The 23,401-nt window shown below is 37.8% G+C and overlaps 1 long non-coding RNA gene across 3 annotated transcripts in view; it reads right to left on the reverse strand.

The window, feature by feature from the left end:
- Positions 1-11,364: 11,364 nt before the first annotated feature.
- LOC145996129 (uncharacterized) overlaps positions 11,365-23,401 on the reverse strand; it is a 98,951-nt gene continuing 86,914 nt past the window's right edge. For 2 of the 3 annotated variants that reach the window (XR_014442751.1, XR_014442753.1), the window contains 2 exons: positions 15,576-15,754; positions 11,365-14,448 (listed from right to left, as the gene is read on the reverse strand). This is a non-coding gene — a long non-coding RNA (uncharacterized LOC145996129). The remainder of the gene's footprint in view (positions 14,449-15,575; positions 15,755-23,401) is intronic. The other variant, XR_014442752.1, reaches the window with a different exon arrangement.

A 23,401-nucleotide genomic window follows, 5' to 3' on the forward strand; every position in this document is an offset into this window, starting at 1 on the left:
AGCGCCTATTTTTCTGCAAATTTGTTAATTTTAATTTTGAATAAATTACCTTAATCAGAAAAACTTGTAATAATTAGTTTGCATCAAATCTGATGCAAGTCTTAGCATTACATTAGTTTCCAAAGCATATGCTACTTTAAATATTGAATTTAAAAAGTTGGCATTCAAAGATATTCCAGAGTTTTCATATTACCTTATGTTCACGAAGTTCTTCTTCAGTACTAGATACAAATATGCTCTAGAAGTGGGAATATCAGGATTATATGTATTTTAACCTTAGAATAGAAGTTAAATTTTCTTCAAATGTTAATACTGAACTTTGAATTTTTTTTTATGTCCTAGAAGGTACTTACACTGATTGCATGCTGAATTTTTTTAAAAAATAACGTTCCAGGTGCAGGCTACACCCCCGCATTTCCCCCCACAAAAAAGCTGTTATATATTCTAAAATGAAAAGAAAATGATGTGGCAAATGTAATGAACAAATTCTACTACATCTTTCAAGGATAAATGGTGGTGTTCACTACTTGCAATGCTAATATTTATAATGAATGGAATCTATTGTTTGATAGTTGATGTAGAAAAATGTGCCAGTTGCTCAATATTTGATGTATTCTGTAAATTTTGCTAATTTCTCTCATTGTTGTTCATACAATTCTAAATCTTGTTTAATGTTGTGAAAAATGGCTTTGTGTGGCCAAATCTGATGAATAATGGTAATGTAATACTTGAGCAAGAAATAGTATACAGAGTAATTAATGAAATCCAGATTTTCTTTCTCAGAGCAGCGCTCGAAGTGAGGGTGGATGCGGGGAATGGTTTTCCTCCTGGTAGCAAAAGTTTCACAAAGCATCCCCCAAGTTTTGTCCTTGCCACATGTTAAATAGGAACATCCCTCGGACATAACATTTTCCACTGCAGGTGCTGTCTAAGAACAACATTGAATTTAAATCAATGTTAATATTATCATGTTGAGTTTTCAATTGTTTTGTATAGTTAAGATCCAAATCTATCTTTGTCACATACTTGGAATGATTGTAGTTTCTGAGAGGATCATGAGAATTCTCCCATATCTCATTAAATGTAATTTTGACAAGGTTAAAATATATATCTTTAACCAAACTTACCTTCTTGATTTGTTATTTCAAGAATTAGATATTTTGTCCCACTTCTGTGACGCAGTCCCACTGTGAATTTCAAAGTACCATTATGTTCATATACATGTGTGTTTGTGTAATGTATGAATTATATTTCGATGATGTTATGGTGGAGAAATGGTTGAAGTAGTGTACTTGCATGAATTGTATATCCAGAGTTCCTCAATTCTCACGACATTAACCTACCTATGGAACGTCAAATATTTGTCGTAAGTCCTTCGGTATTTGTAATGGCTAATGTGACAGAGCCTTTTCTTTAGATGTACTTTGTGTTCATCTGTACTTCATGATTAATCTGAATGTAATAAAGCCAATGCTTCCTTGTGGTGCTTTCTGGCCTTTGGATGTCGTTGCCAAAGGCCATTTGTAAGATTCACTCTTACCTTCCTTTGAAGGATGTGCAAAGTTTATTTCCCCCTCTTCCATCCAGCTTGACAAAGTATACAGAAATCTTGGTAAGTGAACATACATAAGACATAAAAATGAATTTTCATTCAGTCCTTGTGTAGTTTAATTGAAATTTATTTCTCAGTATGAAGTCTTGTCGTATAATTAATTTTTGTAAAAAACAAAATAATTTTATAATAGTTGAATAAATATCCAGTTTTTGGGCGATGTTAGGTCAAAGAATAGAAAAGATAATAGAAGTGAATATAAATTCACTCCGTGCAAGCCCAAACGATTGCAAAATTAATGACCTTCAAAGTAGTAATGACCATTTGTGTTCAAAATATCTTTGAGCTTAAAATGTAGAATGAACTGCAAAGATGATGATGATAGACAAGTTGTCCATCCCTAATTATCTTCATGTCATGATGTTCTGTGGATGTGAATCAAATAGTGTTGTCCGTAGGGAGGTGTGGGACAGAACTTTCGAATTTTTCGTCCCGAAAGTCTGAATTTATAATCTCTGGAAATCTCGAATTGAAATGTCATTTTCACTTTGTCATTGTTTTTGCATTTCTGGTACACCCAACGGCAAGAAACTAGGCGAATTGTTCACTACCATTTTCATTCGGTGTAAATTACACAATGTGGTTACAATTAGTTGAAATAAAGAGTTCAATAAATTGAGAACAATGCCTGCTTCGAACCAATAGTGTTTTTCCTTAAAACAACACTGGATGTAGAATTAAAAAAGCAATGGAAATGGCGGTGGACAATTGCTTACCATTATCTTTGCAGTTTACTACAAAAACTAACATTTCTCGATAAGTTCCAGACATTTACAATGCGGAAAACTTCGAGAATCAACTGCTTTCTAAAAATGCCCTTTCGGTATATCACGACAGCTCGGGATCCCGAAAAGTCTCTGTCATTTCCCAAAGTCTGGATCGGGACTGACATTTTTTCCTCAGTTCTGTGTGTCTGATCCCGCACACCCCTAGTAGTCTGGTTATTTACATTTCAATTCATGATAATATTGTTGAAAGACTGAAAATGGTAATAGGCAATGCGGTTACTATGAATTTTGCTCTCGAGTGTACGAAAGTTTAAAATTATGAATATTAACGATGGAAGCAATTAATGTAGAATGTGTAGCGTGGACGTAAGGCTAAAATAATATTTAATTTCAAGCATGGGCGTCCGGAAGGGGGGCAAGGGGGGCCCTGGAAAATGAAATTCAACCAAAAATTTATTTTAGCCACAATAATGTGTTAATTATTGCATGAACATCATAAATTCAAATTTAAGCAATGTTTTTTTTAGGTAACAACTCTTGTTGGAGACAGTGTGCCTTGTTTGCCCCCTGGAAAAAAAATACTTTTTTTTTTTTTTTTTTGCCCCTCCCTGGAAAAAATCCTGCGGACGTCCATGATTTCAAGCAATTTTAGAAAATAGTGAAGCAAATAATTATGCAAATTACGGGTTGGCCGCGGTGGCTGAGTCGGTAACGCGTCTGACTACCATGCTAAAGCTCCCGGGTTCGATCCCCGGCCGGTTCAAATCCGGGAACTTTTCTAACGATGGAAGCGGCCCCGGCGCCCACCCAGCGTCGAATAACATGGGTACCTGGGGGAAACCCTGGGGGGGTAAAGGCGGTCAGGGGCGTGATGCTGATCACATCACCCCCACTCATGACCGGATCAAGAAAGTGTGGGGCGTTACCCCCACACCCCCTATACGCCTTCATGGCGTGGTGCTATGCACAGGGGAACACTTTACCTTTTTTTATATACTTCCAAATTTATACCAATTATGGGTTAAATAAAATATTCAACAATTAAAATATAATAATTATCTCGCCTTTACCAACTATAATTTTGTGTTATATTTTTGAGGTGTATTAATATTGAAATGGAATAAAATAGATATGTATGTGAAACTTGTTTTCCTTTTTTTTAACACAATTAACCAAAGCTCTCCAAATGCGCATATTAAGAATCTAACCACAACGCTCATATTAACACAATCGAACCAAACCTCTTCAACGCCCATATTAAAATAGTCTAGCCAAAGCGCCTCTTAACACACTCGAAATACAGCACTCCAACGCGCAACACATCTCTCTCTCCTTTCTTCTCCCTCCTCCATTCTTCTCCATCGCCGGGAATCGAACCAGCTAACTTATATCCTCCAACCTCTTAAGCTTCGCCGGGAATCGAACCCAGCACCTCTGCCTACTCTCTTCTTTTCTCCCAACTTTTCACCATCTGCCGGGATCGAACCCGGAACTCTAGCTTCATGGTCGGCTACCATACCCACTGGACCACGGCGTCGACGCTTAATCGTAGAGTTTTTCTCCTACTTATTCAGCTATAGTGAGAATGATTGAAATAAATTCTAGCCCTTCAGACTCTGAAAAAGTTCTCGTTCATGCGGGGATTCGATCCTTCGAACTTGTACACATGTGACAGCTGCTGAAATAAATTCTCTCTCTCTCTCTCTCTCTCTCTCTCTCTCTCTCTCTCTCTCTCTCTCTCTCTCTCTCTCTCTCTCTCTCTCTCTCTCTCTCTCTCTCTCTCTCTCTCTCTCTCTCTCTCTCTCTCTCTCTCTCTCTCTCTCTCTCTCTCTCTCTCTCTCTCTCTCTCTCTCTCGAGAACCTTCTGAAAAAGTTCTCATTCATGCAGGGATTCGATCCTCCGAACTAGTGCACATGGGACAGCTGCGCTAACCACCAGCCTACAAGCTGCCACTTGCTTCGCAATCGATATGTTCTGCTATATCTTCATAGCAAGGTCTGTAAATTGAAATAATGCCAGTTAAAAACCTACTGAAAAAGTTCCACCGATGCGGGGATTCGATCCTTCGAACTTGTGCACAAGGGACAGCTGCGCTAACCACCAGCCTACAAGCTGCCACTTGCTTCGCAATCGATACGTTCTGCTATATCTTCATAGCAAGGTCTGTAAATTGAAATAATGCCAGTTAAAAACCTACTGAAAAAGTTCCACCGATGCGGGGATTCGATCCTTCGAACTTGTGCACAAGGGACAGCTGCGCTAACCACCAGCCTACAAGCTGCCACTTGCTTCGCAATCGATATGTTCTGCTATATCTTCATAGCAAGGTCTGTAAATTGAAATTATTTCTCTCTCTGCAATCTTCTTCACCGAGACTTCGATCGGTGTACGCTGAGAATAAATTGAAGAACTCGTTCGTTTGAAGAAGGTTCCATGGACCTTTGGAATACGGAGCACCTACGATAGCCACCAAGCCATGCTCCAAATTTCACTTTTTCTGATACTTGTATAGTGGGATCCATGAGTATTACCGTGCAAATTGTCCATGATTATTTTCATTAATTTATCTCTTACATCCTATGTGTTTTTAAGAGGTGGATTTTTATGTATGCTGGTGCAGAAGTTGTCCACAGCTTGTATCGAGTTTTCTTTTAATTCTTCAAGCTCTTATTGGGTCAAATAAAGTGCACGAACATGGTGATGGACAATTTGCATGGTAATACTAATGGATCCCACTGCGCAACACAGTGGACTTTGAATTGAAATAATAAGATTTTAATTTCATTTCTCATACAAAGTCTTTGAAAAATCAAAGAGGATTCGATCCTAGGACCTTTGGATTACTGAGCAGCTACGCTAGCCACCAAGCCATGCTCCAACCTTCTCAATGTTTCACATTGAAGAACACAATGGACTTTCAATTCAAATATTAAGAGTTTAATTATTTTTGTACACATTTCTACTTTATTGAATTGCACTGTTAATACAGTTATATAACAGAATGACACTTTGACCTTAATCACGTTATATCTGGTAAAGTTAAAGATGATTTTATTTCAATGTGACTGTTCATTGCCAAAATTTTCCGCTAGAGGCGCCACCCCTGCTGTGTCTAAACAATTTCGTTCGTCATTTGGATACCTTAAGCTTTTCATCGGAGCTCGATGGGATGACTATTCAAACGTTATTATCAACGAAGGTAAGAATTTCTCGTGTAAATCGATAATTAAAATGGGTTTAGTAAAGTTTTAAGATTATGTAGCAAGTCATGTGTTTCCGAAAATTACATTCTCCTTAAACTAATAATTAATACGTGAAAGCGCAACGACAGGGTAGCTCAAACGGGCAAAATATAGCATGTTTATGCACAAAGAGCACTCTAAACGTAATGTCGTTCGTCCGTAGCTGCCACGGGTCGATAATACCAAAAATTAAGATTTTTACACTCAATATGTTTTTCTTTTCTGATTGCGCGTATGTGTAATTCAACGGCGAGAATACACTATGCCCTATCCGATAACTTAATACTAACATATTTTTTCATTGTATTTACAAGCAGCCCTGCGACGCCAGGGGTCCCGGGTTCGAATCCTGGCCTGGGCATGGATATTTGTGAGTGTGCATTCATCAATTTAATCATATCATCACTCATCCCAATCTTCGCAAATTAGCCGAAAGTGGCACAAAAAACGAAGTAAAATAAAGCAAACCAATTCAATACAAGCAGACATTTTTCCTTGTATTTTCGTCCTTTTTTTTGGAAACAATAATTTTAAAATTACAATTCCTGTAAATATGAAAGCCGTAGAGGTTGCGAGAAATGAAACAGAACACAAAACATTTTTTTTAATAATTATTATTCTCGATAAATATGTACGTATATACTATAAAACTAGTCATACCCAAAAATATGATATCACGTAAGAAAGAAAAGCGTCCGTTATAATAAAAAACTGTAAACATTAAAGTAAGTCGAGCTGAATTATGTATTATTCCTTACCTGATTCACAACAATACAGGACTTAAATTGTGAAAATTGGAAGTGACGTAAACAAGTGCTGTGCAATTTTTAAGGCTTCTTTCAGTTCCGATATATTTTCTGTTGTTGACGATCGTCTTTTAAAAAATCTTATTTTTATAGCAATGATTATTCAATAGAGTTTACAGGATTCTTATTGGAAAACCTGATGGTAAGAGACCTGTAGGAAGGCCAAGACGAAGATGGAGGGACAACGTTGAGATGGACCTAAAGGAAATCGGCAGGGATGGAAAAGAGTATATAGATCTTGCTCAAGATAGGGACAGATGGAAGGCCTGTATTGCTTCAGCCATGAACCTTCGGGTTTAAGAAGGCTAGATAGTTAGTTAGATTATTCAACTATCATGTTGACACAATTTCTGAGCTTCAGGTGAAATTACACTTCAAATTTAATGTAATAGCAGCACGTTCAGCATCAAATTCCCCATGTATTTAAATGGGAGAACAATTGCCCATCAAAAGCGTGGGCTGCTGCCACCTACAATAGTTTGCTTTGACCAGGCCCATTGCTGGAAATGATGATTTCCATGGATAGACTCTGGCCATGTCCGAAAGCTGCACGAATGTACTTGAGGCGAGCATTCTCCTAGAATAGTCTTGCAGTGCAGTCTTGAAGTTGTGGGCTGGAAGTGAATGTCTTTCGAATTGCACTTCGACTGCAGCGCCAAGTACGATCAGTAGATAAAACTGACGACACATTGTTTTCCCCACGTTTTAAACACTTGTTTTACCATCATGGAAATCACATAACATTTTCAAATGTTCTTGCACATAGCATTTCCACACATTAACCAACAATTTGCTGGTCCATAAAGTTCTAAAGTACATTTAACCTGTGTTGCTGGCTTTCTACCTCCGTGATTTTAAACAAATGAACGACAAATGCGGAAATCTCCTCACCTAGTCAGCAACGATCTGTGCTGCGTGCTGTGCACTGAACGTTTTCTAACAGTACTAGGTGGCGTCACTCCCGTAAATGTATCGCACAGACTAGGGATGGCCAAACGGATCCGGATCCGAAAGTTCCAGATCTAGATCCGGATCCAGATCCGAGAGTTTCGTATCTCAATCCCATTATATTATTACCACACCTTAAAAGGTATTATGATCTTCGATTACAAAGAAATTTTTCATTAGTTAGTCCTACAAGATTTTTGTTGTTCCTAAAATATTTTGCTACCGCATCGGCTCGCACACTCGTGCACAAAAATAATCTTACTTGTTTAACATAAAATGTCAGAGGTGATTTTGTAAATGCTATTGAAACGAATATGGATTCATTCGAATGTATTTGAAATGGAAACGCACATAAATGTGACAGATTCCATTCCAGGATTAACCCTTTAACACATTTAACAAGATAGAAATGTTATACAAAAATTATACAATTGTTCTACAGTTACAGTTTTAAAAATTAAAATAAAACATTATAATATATGCAGTTTTATTATTATTATTACAAAGAGTAAAACTAACAAGGGAGGTTATCTAAGTGTCCACCTCAGATTTCCATGAAACTTGGCAGGTGTATAGAGGGGCCCAAAGGAAGAAATACGTGTTTTTTTTTGTTTCGGCTAAAAAACTGTTTTAGCGGGCAAAACCCCCTCAAATGTCAAGATGAGGACAAATTTAAGTGAGGATCTGACCCCTGTGTCCCCCTTCCATTTTTATGAAACTTGGCAGGTGTATAAAGGGGCCCAAAGGAAGAAATGCTTTTTTTTTTGTTTCGGCTAAAAAACTGTTTTAGTGTGTAAATCCCCCTCAAATGTCAAAATGAGGACAAATTGAAGTGGGCATTTGACCCCTGTCCCCCCCACCGATTTCTATGAAACTTCGTAGGTGTAAAGAGGGGCCCAAAGGAAGAAATGCGTTTTTTTTTTGCTTTGGCTAAAAAAACTGTTTTAGGGGACAAACCCCGCCTCAAATGTCAAGATTAGGACAAATTGACGTAAGGATCTGACCCCTGAGTCACCCTCAGATTTCCATGAAATTTGGCAGGTGTATAGAGGGGCCCTATGCCCCCCGTTTCTTCCTATGATATATTTACGTGGTTTCGGTGTCAGGAACTATGTTATAAACACATTCTTACTTTCCAAAGAAGCGCTCATTTGAGATGGCCAAACGGGTCCACATCCGGAACCAAAAAAATTTAGGATCCGGGTCCCATGGATCTGGAACCAAACTGATCCGGATCTGGCTATCCCTAGTACATACTAATAATAATATGAAGCAGAAACCATAAACCCACCAAAGCGCTATATATAGATAGCTCGTTGTAACCCACATATACAAACTATGGCAATATGTGGCGACCATAGACTGGAAAATTGAATCGCTACTTAATGGGTAATAAATTGAAGTAATCTGTGAACTCTCTCTCTCTCATAGATTATACAATTTTCGCACGAGACACGCTTAGTTTTACCAGCACTAGCGACAGCAATATAATTACATCATCGTGCGTGTTTATTCATATTGTGTTTTTATTTCCCCATCATGAGCATGGCGGGTAGTAATAGAAAATTTCAACAATTCTTTTCAGCACCCTTTTTCTTTTTTTCCTTATTTATGTTAGGATGTTCAATTGTTTGTTCTTCCGGGTTTATCTAGCATATAGTACACTCAACGACAAAAGAAACAGTAGGCGAATTGTCCACCAACATTTTCATTCGGTCTGAATTACACAATGTGATGACAATTAATTAAAATAAAGACGTCAATAAGCAGAGGGCAATACCTGCTTCGAACAAACCTAGTTTCATTCCTTAAAACAACACAGGGTGTAGATTAAAAAGCAATTAAAATAGCGGTGGACAATTTGCCTACCATTATCTTTGCCGTTGACTTACATGAGGACTATCAGCGGCATACAAACCATAGTTGATATCACGTCTCTCAACAATTGTCCCACACAAGTAATTTAGCAAGATACTACTTTTCTAATACAAAAAAAAAAGTGAAATTTTTTCAATGCGACATGAGGCATACCACTTGGCGGCTTTGGAATAAATTTATATGTACACCCAACAGCAAAAGTAATAGACTAACATAGGCGCAGACTCCATTGGGCTTGGGGGGGGGGCTCGAGCCCCCCCAATGTTAATGATGCTGGGCCAGAGCCCCTCAAATAATTTTGCTTAAGAGGATATAATGTATTATTTTGCTTCTCTTGTAAAATTTACTCTGAATTGTGCCACATGAACTTAACTTTAAATACACATTTGAAATGTTCTAGACCATCAAATTTGGGGGGGGGGGGCTGAGACCGCTAAACCATCAACTTTGGGGGGGGGGGGCTATGAACGGAGCCAGCAAAACACATGATTTATTTTCAGGCAATATTGATGTGTACGATATTTAGTTATCCTCGAAATCTCTTCCTCTAGTCCAAAGAATAAGGGGAAAATAATTCTAAAGTTTATGAGTTTATTCAACACTGGCTTGCAGTAAAGTACGCAAGGAAAGCTTATGAAAATCTGTATTGCGAAAGCGGGAACGGCTATGATCAAAGGCATTATTGCTAAAGCACGGCATGCTGTGTGTTTATTTATTATTGCAAAATTAAATTTAAAAAGTGAAATATTGTAGCAAGAACAAAAAGGTAAAACTATTTGCCTGCGATTTGTGTTTGCATTTATGTAAATAATTAAATAAAACTGTTAAATATTGGCTATTTTATGGGTACGTCAACACTAAGGTTCTTTGCACCCGTCACATGTCCTTTCTTTACAAGTCTGTTGCGGACATTAAAACACACCCATGCCCTCGCCGGGACTCGAACCCGAGACCTCCGGATCAAAGCGAGTTGAGCCGACCACCCAACACGCTCGGCTACAGAGTCCGGCATAAAACTGTTACGTAAATACATAGCCTACTTTTAAATAAAAATGTTGTTATATAAAAAAAGCAAATGAGCAGACACGTTTTTCATGTTACATTTCATTTGCATGAGGAATATAATAGCTGCTTAAAAACTGCTATAGGAAGACGTAATTTTTATTCTTATTTTTAAAAAAGTGAGGGAGTGAGTCATTCATTCATTTATTTCAGTTATTTCAGAGCACCCTCAATAATTTTGACAAGTAGACTAATGATCACATTACCATCAGCTTTCCTTTCTCTAAATTAACACAGGATATAAATTTTTTTAAAAAAATAAAAATGGGATGGGCAATTTGCCTATAATCTTTGTAGTTGGATGTAGTAGTTTCTCATACATGATACAATATGAAAGTTTATGAATTATTTTCTGCATTTAGCCTACAATTTCGTTATATTTTGAAACATTTTATACCAGGAATTTGCATAATTATTTGTTTGACCATTTTCAAACTTCTAGACTTGCTGAAGACTTGAAGACTACATATTTCGCCCTTACACCCACGTTACCCCTTCTACATTCATTGCGTCAATATTTGAGATTCATAGCTTTCAATTCTAGTACACTCAAGAGCAAAACTAATAGGCAAATTGCATTTTAAAAATTTCATTCACTTTTTTTTTTTCAACAAAATTATAATCATGAATTGAAATAACGTAAATAGCGGGACAACATTCTCCTTCGCATTCACAGAATATCGAGAGAAGTAGGGATGGATAATTTACTTATTTTTGTCATTGCTTGTACAGTCACGGACACTGTCGGCTTGTAATGAATACATTGACTTGCAATGGAATCGTTACAAGCCGGCAGTGTCAGTGACTACATTTTAAGCTCAAAAATACTTACTTCAACACAAATGGTCATTACTACTTTGAATGTAATTAATTTTGCAATCATTTTGACTTTCACAGAGTGAATTTATATTTAATCCTTTTGTACTGTTAGTTACAAGACCTAAAATAGCCCCAAAAGTGAATGAATATTGTGCACAAACTATTATAACGTTATTTTGTGTCTTTCTTACAAAATGTAATCGTACGAGAAGCCTTCATACTGAGAAATAACATTTGATTTACACTACACAAGAACTGGACGAATTTAATTTAACCAATTTCAACTAACACCTTAATTACACTGATCACAATTCCATATCTGTGTTGTATGTATGTTCACTTACCAAGATTTGTATATACTTTTTCAAACTGAATGGAGGAAAGGGAAATAAACTGTGCATCTCCTTCCAAGGAAGTAAGAATGAATCTTGCAAATGGCCTTTGGCAATGACGTCCAAAGGCCAGAAAGCACCACGAGGAAGCATTTCCTTTATTACATTAAGATTAATCATAAAGTACAGATGAACACAAGCAGTACATCAGCAATTGCAAATACCAAAGGACTTACAATAAATAGGTAGGTAGGTAAAAGGTAATTAAGATTGTAAGCAACTCTGGAAAGGAGTCATGCAAGTACATTATTTCCATCTCTCCATTATAACATGATCCAAATATCATTCATATCTACATTACACACACACACACACACACACACACACAATGTGCATGAATGTAACGGTACTTTGAAATTCACAGTGGGACAGCGTCTCAAAAGTTGGACAAGATCTATTTGTTGAAATAAGAAATCAAAAAGGTAACTTTGGTTAAAGACATTTATTTGAACATATTGTGTCAAAATTACATTGAATCAGATATGGGAGACTTCTTATGATGTTCTCAAAAACTACAATCATTCGAAGTATGTGACAAAGATAGATTTAGATATTAAGCATAGAAAACAATTGAAAACTCAACATGATAATATTTACGTGTTGATGATTTAAATTCAATGTTGTTCTTAGCACCGACAGTGGAATATGTTATCGGGGGGATGTTCCTATGATTTAATATGTGGCAACGAGACAACTTGGCGGATGCTCTATGAAACTTTTGCTACCTGGGGGAAACCGTTCAACTCACCCACCCTCAACTTAGAACCCTGCTCATAGATAAAAATCTAATTTTAATGAAATACCTCAACAAGAAATAGTGTACAGAGTAATAGTTTGTATTACTTAACATTTTTTGGTACTAACTAACTCTCTAGCCTTCTTGAACCCTAAGGTTCATGGCTGCAGCAACACAGGCCTTCCATCTGTCCCCATCCTGAGCAAGATCTATATACTATTTTCCATCCCTACCAATTTCCTTTAGATCCATCTCAACATTATCCCTCCATCTTCGTCTTCCTACTGGTCTCTTACCATTAGGTTTCCCAACAAGAATCTTGTAAACTCTTCTTTCCTCTCCCATTCGTGCCACATGGCCTGCCCACCTAAGTCTTCTTGAATTAATCTTCTGATAATATCTGGACATGAATACAAATTATATATTACTTCTAAATTATGTAACCTTCTCCACTCACCTGTCGTCGCATCCCTTTTAGGCCCAAATATTTTCCTAAGGATCTTATTTTAAAATACTCAATTTATGTTCCTCTTTCAATGTAAGGGACCAAGTTTCGCATCCATATAATATTACAGGCAAAATTACTCTTTTGTATATTTTAACTTGTAGTTTCTTAGACATTAAACGAGAAGACAAAAGTTTATGAAGAGAAAAGTAACATGCAATTAATCCTGATTTTTATTTCCTATTTTATATAATTTTAATTTTTTAGTATTACTTCTAAGTACTTGAATTTGGAAACTGGTTCAAACGAGTTATAAATAATTAGATTTTGATTATTACTTAACACTTTGTTTCGGCTTGTAAGCATATATTTAGTTTTCTCTTTCCTAACTTCCAAACCTCTCTCTTTAGGTGCTTTTAAAAATATTTTAGTATACTTATCAATTGTATTTACATCCCCCAGTAAGTCTACATCATCTGCATATGCTAACAGCTGAGACACACCGTTTAATTTAGTTTATTTTACCTTCCTAACAGCGTATTCTAAGGCAAAATTAAAGAGCATCTGTAAACCTATTTTTCATATCTTTCCAACAAGATCTAGAAATATATTAACGATAATGAGTGAAATTAGGAAAATTTACAGAACACCTCAAATATTGAGTAACCGACATTTTTTTTCTCCATGAACCATAGGAACGATAGGTTCCATGATCAACAGAAGCACAGCAAATAATAAATCTTTAATACCACCATTTATCCTTGAAAGATGTGGTCGAATTTGTCCTTCATTGTATATTTCACATCATTTCCTATTCATTTTAGCATTTATAACAGCTTTCTTTCTGGAAAAAAATGCACCTCAAACTACTTAAGAAAAAAATATATCAGCAAGTAAATGCTTTCAAGGATATAAATGCAATTCAGAGTTCAATATTAACTTTTGAAGAAAATTAAACTTCTATAATCCTAATGTTTCCACTTCGAGCATATTTGTATTGTACTGAAGAGCAACTTTGTGTAAAGAAGGTAACATGAGAACTCCGGAATATCTTGACATGCCAAACTTTAATATTTCAAGTAGCATATGCTTTAGAAAGCTATCTAATGCCAAGGCTTGCATTGTGATATTTGTTGCAAACAAATTATTACAAGTTTCTTGAGTATGGTAAGATTTTTTATTCATCATTAAAATTAATAAATTTGCAAAAATGAAATATCTGGTAGCACATTTTTTAGGTGCTCATATTTAAAAATGGGTGCTTGCCAATCTAGGTTAGAGGGTTGACACTAAGTCAACTTGATGTGGAAACTTAGGGAGCGTTTCTGGCAGCAACACCTCTCATTGTTTTGAAGTTTTGTCCCACTTTTGGTGTCGCCTGTCCCACTGTGAGATGCAGTGTAACCACAGAAGTACCACATAATAATAATAATAATTTGTTGTGATATTACTCCAATATAGTATTCAAGCACCATCCGACGGATATGGGTTTCATACACAGGTGAAGGCAAAGATGATCCTATGGTGCACAATGTGATGCCGATGTTTTAGTCAATACATGTGTTTAGATTTCAGCTGTCATCAAGTCTCGGACACTCAAATTACTCGAAATTAGATTGCAATACTGACACAAACATTGCTTCCAACAGATACATTTTGGTTACAATCGGAAAAATTCAATCAGACATAAAAACCATCCACTTGAAGAAAGGTAGACTATATACACATGCTGTCATCGAAGCTTGTCTGCAGATATAACCTGCTCCACCCACGGAAAGCCTAAAAAAATGAGAGAATTAACTATTTTATTCAAATTAAAATGTGTTTAAATATAAATATAAATTACATGATTTGTATTTGTATACAAACGTTAGTACATTAAGTTTGTTTCTCATAATATTTATTCTTGTTCTGTTAGAACTCAAATAACTAATTTGTTTAGAGTGGAAAATAAAAGCCTTTGAATGTACTATTGTTTCATTTTAATTACTAGCAATTTTCTATTGTCTATATCACTATTTTTCATGAAGATTGGTACTAAACCCACACCTTAAATGAATCAAACAAAACCAGGCAACGTTTTCAAGAGTGGAACTAGTTTTTTCTTCAATCTATACTTTGTCCTTTAAATATGTGTATAGTTTTCAAATCAACATTTGATACTTAACTGTTGACTACATATATATTTTATTTACTATCAACAATCTTATCTGAATACTGATGACTAATAAGTGATAAATGAGTCAGTTTGCTAATGTTATCAGAAAAGCCAAGTAAGGTATCTGAAGCAGGTGGTCCCAAGTTTCATATCAGATTGAGGCACATAGTAGCTCGGACACTACTAGAAACTGCAGCTGCAGACTCGATTAACCTAACTGTGCATAAAATTGACTTAAAAATAAACTAAGCAAATAAAGCAAACTGAAAAAAAAACAGCATAGAATCTAATATTGAATTCGGAAACTGTGGAGCAAACCGAAAGTAAACAAAATACCATTCAAACTCGAAACTGTATAGATTCTCTGATTTAGTGATTCCATACAGTTACATAGGCAGAAGAAGATAGCATCTACAACTTATTTCCAACTTCATCTGCCCCAATTTCAGTAAGCTGTAGTTGTTCTTGGAGCATGCAATCGCAATGTGCTCCATGAATAAATATGAGGTTGTTCCGATGGACAAATGGGACAATTGAACTGATATATTTCATATCACTTTAATCAGATGTTTTCTACAGTTTGTGATATCGAGAGAAAGGACGGTCAGACTGTTTGAGGATGATTGCATTGCTACTGTAGCGCAGTTATTCTTGTGTGTTTTACAGAAGTATTTATAGTTCGTAGACTTCCCAATTTTCTTCTTAACTATTACTTTGTATCTTAAAATACTTGTAATTATGAACTCACATTCTGGAAACTCCCAACATACCTTCTAACAGCGTGAAGAATATCTCATATGTTGATGAATCATGTTTCTAAATCCATCCAATTCATGATGTCTGTTGATGATGTTCCTTTCTTGGTTCTCGAAGTCCCATAGCATGAACAGCTTCTGTGATGAATCACTCTTACACTGATGATTGCACCTTAAAACATATTCAAATTATACCATGAATGATGACATACAACTTCTACAAACTAGAATTAAATTTAAAACAGGTCAAATTGTGTTTTACAATTGACAGGGTTGCCACTAGCGTTTCTCGTTAAGAGGGACGGCTTGAAAACAACAACTTGGGAGTTTTGCCTGGGGAAGATCCAAAACCTTAATGATACTTGCGATGTTGTAAGAAGCATTGACAGTATAAATTTACCAAGACAAATAATGGGCAGACTGAAATTAAAGATTACTCATTCTAAAATATCTCCATAACTGATTGATTTGGTTTATTTTAATTCGCTTTTCTGCCACCTTTGGTTAATCGCGAAGATTAGGATGATATGATGAAATAACAAATGACACCAATGTCTAGGCCAGGATTTAAACCAGACACACCTTGCGCCGTAACGAGCTGTGCTAACCACATCACCACGGAGTGTTTCGTGTATCATGCAAAATCAACAATTGCAAGAGACACGTGAGATAGGGGAAATCCGCAAACGAACAAATGTAAACATGATGTGTTTGCTGCCTCGTTTCGAACACGCAGACTGAAATGTTATTACAATTAATTTGAAAATTATTCCTATCTGTGCTAGCGTTATTGCTAATCCTGTTCGTCTCGTAAGGAAATAATTGCAAGGCTCATTTAATTTAATGATTGATTGATTTGCTTTATTTTACTTCGCTTCTTGTGCCACTTTTGGCTAATTTGCGAAGATGAGGATGAGTGATGATATGATGAAATTGATGAATGGACACTCACAAACATCCATGTCCAAGCTGGGATTCGAACTCAAGACCCCTAGCTTATTTCAGAAAACAATGGCAACATATAAATTTTAGCGACAACTGATATGCATGTAAGAAAAAATGTGTGTTTTAAAAGTGGTTTTCAAGAAAATTCCAACGATTATTTGCAATACTAGGAACATGCGAATTAAAAACTCTCTCTCTCCCTCCAGTCAAACTGGTTCATCTTGAATGCTCTCTTAAATCAGTTGTAGGAAGAAATTAACATTTTATTGAAAGGAATTACAGTGAGTTCGGTGCCTACTGCCTGTACTAGTTTGTTCCGCAATTCACGTTAACTTTTGATATTGGTACATCAAGAGAAATCCTCGTAATTTACACTCTTTTCATGTGTGGGAATTAGTTCTCATTTTGTCTCTTTGGTTCGCATTCTGATCATCGAACGTGAAAAAAAATAATCAAAAGGAAACCATTGAGTACACGTCATAAATTGTACATTGATTGTAGCAACTTGTAAATAGTGGCCGCGGTGGCTCAGTCGGTAACGCGTCTGACTACCATGCTAAAGGTCCCGGATTCGATCCCCGGCCTTTTCTAACGGTGGAAGCGGCCCCGGCGCCTACCCAGCGTCGAATAACATGGGTACCTGGGGGAAACCCTGGGGGGTAAAGGCGGTTAGGGGCGTGATGCTGATCACATCACCCCTACTCACGACCGGATCAAGAAAGTGTGTTGCGTTACCCCCACACCCGCTATACGCCTTCATGGCGTGGTGCTAAGCACAGGGGAACACTTTACCTTTACCTTTTTGTAGCAACTTGATATCAACATTGAAATATAAGAGTAACATTTTTGGAAGGCACAAAAATGTCAACTTTTAGTTCGCCCTAGAAACAACGTTTTGTAGCAAACGAGCGGGGTTTTGACATTAGATGAATTTCCGGGATAATTCTTGTGAATTTCTATTCTTCTCATTGTACGTCATTTTTCTGCACTTTCAGGCAAATAGTAAATACGACGACGAAAGATCCAGTGACACCGTTGTCCAGGTCGGAACTCTTGTCCGGAAAATTTGGTAGAGATATCATGTGTTATCACTAGAGCCCGGAAGTTCAGGCATTTATTTTCGTTAAAATAGGCAGGCTAAAAGGCATTTATAATGTGGAAAATAGGCACTAAAAATGAAAAAAAAGGCAAAATAAACCGAAAAAAGGCACATTTGGAAGTCGCTTACTTTTATCTATAATTTCTGGCAAAATGTTAAAATCTACATTGGGAAGAGCATTTCAATTTTCTCCGTCTTGATTGCACATAACTACAAGGTGTTTTTTAAAGTTCTCAACATTCATTGATAGTAGTCTGTCAGAGAGAATGTTTTTCATAATAGAAAATGATCTTTCTACTTCGACAGAAGTTATTGGAGCATACATAAAACAAGCTAATGTAGCTGAATTCATATCGGTAACAGCATTTTCACCTTTAAGAATATCACAAATTGTTTTCAATTGTTTCAAGTCCTCATTTGCACTTTTCAACAACAGCTGACCCCTTTTCTCCTGGCACTTCCATCTTCTGCTGCATAGATTCCTCGTAGATTTTCATGGATGCTATAATTGTAATTGTCTCTGGCAATGCACCATAATGTGCAAAAATAAACTTGAATAGCACAGGAGTTTTTTCACTTCACGAATTGAAGCCGCTTCATTTTCTGGAAGAGCATCTATCACCTCACTGATTTTTTCAAGTTTGTTAGCAAGACTGGTTGCGGAGGTAAACTAAGCTCAGATGCAACTTTCTTAAATTTTCGGGTTCGAGAGGGAGGTTTCAGAAATATCTTCTTTGTGTTCGAAATCAACCTATCCACTTCAGCAGTCAATCATGCACAAGGAAATGTTAACGGAAAGGCAATATCCTGACTCAGCATGAAATACTTTTTTCTCACACTTTTCTCCTTCAGCAATGTTGAAACATGCATGAGTTCAATATTACTTAAATAAGGCGAAAATTATTCACATAATAAACGGAAGAAAAATAAATGCCAACAACGTTTCTTGGGAGAAAAGTAATTTATATAAGTAGTGTCAATATGTACCTCTGACTGCAACTCTGATTTCTTGACCAAACGACCACAAAAAGTTGAAAAACTCACTTTCTCTCCCCGTTCCGCGCCTCATTTAGTACGCTGACGATGTTTCACGGGCGCAGAAAAGCAGTGATGAGTGAAAGATGAGCTCTCATCCTCTCATCTTCTCATCTTCTCATCTTCTCATCTTCTCATCTTCCAAAATGTTTGTAGATCGTGACCTTTGTAAACCTCTCTCTCGAGAACGATGTGCCACACACACACACACACACACACACACACACATACACTCATTTTCTCTCCACGTTCCGTGCCTTATTTATTACGCTGGCGATGTTTCAGGGCGCAGAAAAGCAGTGATGAGTGAAAGATGAACTCTCATCTTCTCATCTTCTTATTCTCTTATTTTTGAAGGACCAAATGTTTGTAGATCGTGACCTTTGTAAACCTCTCTCTCGGGGGGAAGGATGTGGCACACACATACACACGTGCGCGCTCTCATCTTCTCATTTTCTTATTCTCTTATTCTCTTATTTTTGAAAGATGAGTGTATTTTATCGTAATTTTCCAAATCCGGGACCAAATGTTTATATATTGCGACCTACGTAAACCTCTCCTCTCATCTTCTCATCTTCTCATTTTTGAAAAATGAGTGCACCTTATCGTAATTTTCCAAGTCCGGAGCCAAATGTTTATATATATCGTGACCTTCGTAAACCTCTCCTCTCACCCTCTTATTTTTTGAAAGATGAGTGTACCTTATCGTAATTTTCCAAGTCCGGAGCCAAATGTTTATATATATCGTGACCTTCGTAAACCTCTCTCTCGGGGAGGGAACGATGTGCCACACACATACGTGCGCGCGCGTATGCCTCTTATTATTCCCGTATTGTAACACAAACAAACAAACAAAATAATAATTGTTGTTTTTTAGGATACCTGGCCCCTATAACCTCGCCAGGGGTGCGTGGTAACGGCGAAATCATTACGAGTTTAGATTTGTACTGCGAATGTTGTCAAAAATTCAATCAACGTTGTTTATTCTCGATGCTAGAATCTTACATAGATTATTCTCTAAAACGAAAATCGATAATCTTATACTAAGCCTCTCTCTCTCCCAAAGCATTCAGGCAATTTCTAATGTTCGCGTGGATAGCGACGCTCGGTAGAATTTTTCCTGTCCCCCTGTGGAGCAATTGTGTTTCGTCGCCCAATGTAACATTTTCATCACGGACCAAACTATCCACAGCAACCCCTCCCCGAACCCATTCACCTTGCATCCTCTTTCGCCGAAGAGATTCTATTTTTTTCAGCTTTCCCACGGTTCTGAATGAAGAATCCATCACATCCCCGATAACAATAGAATCAGAGGGGGATGCGGTGGAAGCGAATACAGCAGCATCTTCCGCTTTTGAGTTTTGTGCTGGGGTCGCCGCCCGTTTCACACACCACACCCTGACGGGGCGTGGAATAGAGGCCGAGGGGAAATGATCGACAATACATGCATGGGTGGAACTGTCAACGCCCCGTTTATTGTTATTTGTCCCCCACAGGATATTGTGCGTATCACAAAAGTTTTTTGTTGAAAAAATATAGCATGAATAAATCAGTCAACAAGGGTTTTATTTGCTAGGACATTGACTATAGCCCTCATTGTGTTTTCACCAAAGAGAGTTGCGTGGAGTAGGAAGAAGAGAAGGAGAAAAAGGAGGGGAGTTCCTATATAACCTACCAGTTTCTTCTTTTGTACATCATTATCATAGTGAACGTCAATTGTGGCAGTTCAGTATTTTTTAATTTGTTTGTCTGGCAGTATACATATATATCATCGTGGAAGTTTTAGTGAGCTACAAGTTTTATTTTGAAGTCTCTCTATCTCTCTTGAAAGGTGAACGTCAATCGTGGCAGTTCAGTATTCTTAATTGTTTGTCTGGCAGTATACATATATATCATCGTGGAAGTTTTAGTGAGCTACAAGTTTTTATTTTGAAGTCTCTCTCCATCGCTCTTGAAAGGTAAGTTTTTATTTTCATGATATATTAATATTTTTTGTTTTACGTCTGACACACACATATTCAGAGGAGTCATAAAAAATTGACACACACTTACATGTCGCATATTTTTAACCTCCTACAACAGTGCACACACACATACATACATACATACATACTGTTCGCGTTTAATATATATATGTGGAAGGAAAAAATGTCCAGCATTTTTTCAATTTTTTTTCCTTCTGTTTCAGTGCGCTTTCCACTACCACCACCACAACCCCCCCCCAAAAAAAATTTCTCTGTATATATATATAAATAACAGAGAGAAAAAATGGAACCGCAACCAGGTCCCTCCGGTCTTTGCGGGAAAGTGCCATGTCGCAACTGTGGAAAGTTGATTTCTAAACCTAACATTGCTAGGCATTTGAAAAAATGTCGTTTACCGGATCATGATGTCCTAGTCCCGCCGGCAAAGAAACCTCGCACTGATGGGCATGAGGAGGGTGCTTTGAATAAAAGTGCACGTATCATAACGTATAAATCTGGAAGCGATGAAAAGTGTGACTCGAGCATCTTCCTCGACAATGTGAAATCTCTGGTAGTCGATAAATTACGTGATTGCCTCGTCAACGTTGCAATTAAAATTCATCTCGTCTTGACTCTGCTGTATGAGAAAGTTGTCTCGTCCGAGTCAAGCACTTTCAGCTTTTACGTAGGGTGTGAAAGCTTACACGATGACGATAACGAGAATCTTGACGAGATAGTGACACGGCTATTTGAGCACTTGACACAAAAACAAGAAGAGTTTGAAGGTAGAGGAAGTGGGTGGAGTCTTTGCGGTCACAACCACATGTTAGAACTTCGAGTCTGCAATTTCAAACCATTACGCAGCGCTCAAAAAAAAACAAAAAAACAAAAAAAACAAAATGCAGTGTTGAACATACAAAATAATGATCAGAAGAGTTTCCTATGGTCTGTCATCGCCGCATTACACCCAGCTAATAATGTTAACCCCGAACGTCTGTCCAATTACAGAGGATACGAGGGAAGATAGGAGAATATGATGAGAGGAATTTCCTACCCTGTGCCCCTGAATAAGATCAATCAAATTTTAAAAAACTATAGGGAGGAAAAAGGAGAATATATCGATATTTCTGTCTTTGGGGTTGACGATTCCGGCAATATTCGTGTGTTAAGACCTGCTAGAAGCCAGAATAATGTAATTCGACTCTTGCTTGTAGATGGCCGTTACAGTTTAATTCGGAACTTCTCAGGATTAGTAGGAAGACAGATCACCAAGCATCACGATAAGATCGAAATTTGCGATCGGTGTTTGAGAATTTTTCGCGGGGGTAAGAAGATGAGAGAACAGCACAAGTGTTTTGGCTCTGTGAATGCAGAACCTGAAGATGTCATGCCGGAACCCGGAACCAAGATGAAATTTCAGAAACACCAGGCTCTTCTCCACCATCCCGTCGTCCTTTATGCCGACTTTGAAAGCTTCCAAGTTCCCATGACGTCTTGCGACCCTGATCCCTCTACCTCAAGCACGACCCAAATTTTTCACCACGAGCCTTGCAGTTTCTCCATCTACGGAGAAAAATTGAATGATGTCATCTTGTATTGCGGACCCGATGCGGCAAAACATTTTGTTGAGAAGATAGCGGAATGCGCGAGAGAACTTGCCCCCGGCCTGAAAGGCTCTTACGTTTCTCCACCTGCTCTCACAACAGAACAACAACAGAGACATGACGCGGCGACAAGATGCGAGGAGTGTAACCAGGCTTTCACCCCCGAAAATTACAAGGTCGTCCACCATAACCACCAGAATGGATTATTTCTAAGCACCATCTGTAATTCGTGCAATCTTAAAATTAAGGAGTCGCATTTTGTTGCCCTGTTTCTGCACTACACGGAGAAGTACGATACACATCTCTTCGTCAAAGAGCTCCACAACATAACTTCTCGAATCAGCATCATTCCGAGAACGAGTGAGAAGTATATTACAGTGAGAGTGTGGATCCCTCTCGAAGAAGGAGGAAGTGTGGAAGTGCGAATCCTGGACTCTTACAATTTCCTGTCCTCCAGCCTCGCAAGCCTTGCATCTCAACTTGGCGACGAAGATCTTGTGGCCACCAAGCAAAAATGTTTTTCAGGGAGAGATGAGAATTTGAATCTGTTGCGTCGCAAGGGTGTCTACCCCTACGAGTACGTCAACAATTTCGAGAAATTTGACGAGACGGAACTTCCACCCCGGGAGGTATTTTATTCTTCTCTCACGGAGGACGTCTGTTCCGAAGAGGACTACGAACACGCCCGTAGTGTATGGACGGCATTCAATTGCCAAACTTTTCGCGATTATCACGATCTCTATCTCAAATTGGACGTAACACTTCTGATGGATATTTTCGAATCGTTTCGTAAGAGATGCATCGCGATATACAAGTTGGATCCTGCGTATTTCTTCACCACGCCGGGGTTGACTTGGGAATCGATGATGAAATACACCAACGTGGAACTGGGCCTCATCGCAGAGAAGGAACAGTATGCTTTCATGGAGAGTGCGATACGGGGTGGCATCGTCCAATGTCCCCGACGCCATGCTCAGGCAAACAATCCTCATACGCCTGGTTACGATGCATCGAAGCCCAACACCTACATTGTCTACTGGGATGTCAACAACCTGTACGGCCACTCCATGTCCCAGTGTCTTCCCATCAGCGACTACGCGTGGATGACCGAAGAGGAACTCTCCTGCGAAGATTTTCTCAACTGGAGCGAAGATAATGAATGGGGCTGTTTC

Source organism: Lepisma saccharinum, chromosome 12 (genome assembly GCF_977018435.1).
Source record: "Lepisma saccharinum chromosome 12, izLepSacc3.1, whole genome shotgun sequence".
NCBI classification, from domain to species: Eukaryota; Metazoa; Arthropoda; class Insecta; order Zygentoma; family Lepismatidae; genus Lepisma; species Lepisma saccharinum.